Genomic DNA, 2,500 nt, shown 5'->3' on the forward strand with positions numbered 1-2,500 from the left:
ACACGGGGAGGTCAGGCTCGCCACGCGCACGCGCTTCCCCGCGAAACGGGAGCCCAAACAAAACTTTAAACGGACCCACCGAATTGGGGATCATCAATCCTGGGAAAATAACCACACACACCGCTGCCCCCCGTGCCAACTTGAATTTAGAAACCGTCCCCAGCGAAATCCCACGTTCGGGCGCAAAACTGCACGTTTGGAGCCACATTTTGTCTGAAGCTGGAAACCTGCATTCAAAGCTGGGAAAAGGTGCTCATTGACAGGCATCTCCACTTCGGGACCTCGTAGCACCTTCACCCGGGTGGCGTTGGAAAGGTCTGGGCGAGGGGCACACGGGGAGGTCAGGCTCGCCACGCGCACGCGCTTCCCCGCGAAACGGGAGCCCAAACAAAACTTTAAACGGACCCACCGAGCTGGGGACGGCTTTTTCCGGGAAGATAACCGCGCACACCGCTGCCCCCCGTGCCAACTTGAATTTAGAAACCGTCCCCAGCGAAATCCCACGTTCGGGCGCAAAACTGCACGTTTGGAGCCACATTTTGTCTGAAGCTGGAAACCTGCATTCAAAGCTGGGAAAAGGTGCTCATTGACAGGCATCTCCACTTCGGGACCTCGTAGCACCTTCACCCGGGTGGCGTTGGAAAGGTCTGGGCGAGGGGCACACGGGGAGGTCAGGCTCGCCACGCGCACGCGCTTCCCCGCGAAACGGGAGCCCAAACAAAACTTTAAACGGACCCACCGAATTGGGGATCATCAATCCTGGGAAAATAACCACACACACCGCTGCCCCCCGTGCCAACTTGAATTTAGAAACCGTCCCCAGCGAAATCCCACGTTCGGGCGCAAAACTGCACGTTTGGAGCCACATTTTGTCTGAAGCTGGAAACCTGCATTCAAAGCTGGGAAAAGGTGCTCATTGACAGGCATCTCCACTTCGGGACCTCGTAGCACCTTCACCCGGGTGGCGTTGGAAAGGTCTGGGCGAGGGGCACACGGGGAGGTCAGGCTCGCCACGCGCACGCGCTTCCCCGCGAAACGGGAGCCCAAACAAAACTTTAAACGGACCCACCGAGCTGGGGACGGCTTTTTCCGGGAAGATAACCGCGCACACCGCTGCCCCCCGTGCCAACTTGAATTTAGAAACCGTCCCCAGCGAAATCCCACGTTCGGGCGCAAAACTGCACGTTTGGAGCCACATTTTGTCTGAAGCTGGAAACCTGCATTCAAAGCTGGGAAAAGGTGCTCATTGACAGGCATCTCCACTTCGGGACCTCGTAGCACCTTCACCCGGGTGGCGTTGGAAAGGTCTGGGCGAGGGGCACACGGGGAGGTCAGGCTCGCCACGCGCACGCGCTTCCCCGCGAAACGGGAGCCCAAACAAAACTTTAAACGGACCCACCGAGCTGGGGACGGCTTTTTCCGGGAAGATAACCGCGCACACCGCTGCCCCCCGTGCCAACTTGAATTTAGAAACCGTCCCCAGCGAAATCCCACGTTCGGGCGAATAACTGTGAATTTTAAGCCCCCGTTTCTCTCAAGCTGGAAACGTGCATTCAAAGCTGGGAACAAGGGCTTCATGTACAGGCATCCCCACTTAGGAACCTCGTAGCACCTTCACCCAGGGCTCGTTGGATAGGTATGCCCGAGGGGAACACGGGCACATCGAGACCCGCGGCCGCACGCGCATTTCCCCGACGCTGCGAGCGAAACAACATTTCAAACACGCCTACCGAAATGGGGACACTTTTTTCGGGGAAAATAACCGCACACACCGCTGCCCCTTGCCCTCACTTGAAGAACAAAACCATCCCCAGCAAAATCACACTTTCGGGCGCCAAACGGTGCATTTCACACCCACAAAATACTCAACAAGTCAAACACACTCTCACACTGCAAAATTTGGGAGCCCCGGGGAACAACACTACACTCTTGGCCTCCCCGGGGAACAGCACTCCCAGGGCGGCAAGCACACCTCCGGGGAGGACCCCCCTGCACTACCTGATCACCGTGGGGCCCTGTGCACCCACTCTTAAGCACCCCCCCTGTGTTAAAACCAAAATAACCCCACTTTAAGAAGTACGTGCCCCTGGGCATCCCCTGCTTACAGTGCCCGTGCCCCTGGGCATCCCCTGTTTACAGTGCCCGTGCCCCTGGGCATCCTCCCATTGACTCCCACTCAAAATGGACTTAGGTTTTGGAGGCTAAAGTGCCTGTGATGCAGTGCCCCTGGGCATCCTCCCATTGACTCCCACTCAAAATGGACTTAGGTTTTGGAGGCTAAAGTGCCAGTGATGCAGTGCCCCTGGGCATCCTCCCATTGACTCCCACTCAAAATGGACTTAGGTTTTGGAGGCTAAAGTGCCAGTGATGCAGTGCCCCTGGGAGTCCTCCCATTGACTCCCATTCAAAATGGACTTAGGTTTTGGAGAGCACAGCGCCCGTGCCCCTGGGAGTCCTCCCATTGACTTCCATTCAAAGTGGACTTAGGTTTTGGAGGGCA

Source organism: Osmerus eperlanus, unplaced genomic scaffold (assembly GCF_963692335.1).
Source record: "Osmerus eperlanus unplaced genomic scaffold, fOsmEpe2.1 SCAFFOLD_249, whole genome shotgun sequence".
Classification (NCBI taxonomy): domain Eukaryota; kingdom Metazoa; phylum Chordata; class Actinopteri; order Osmeriformes; family Osmeridae; genus Osmerus; species Osmerus eperlanus.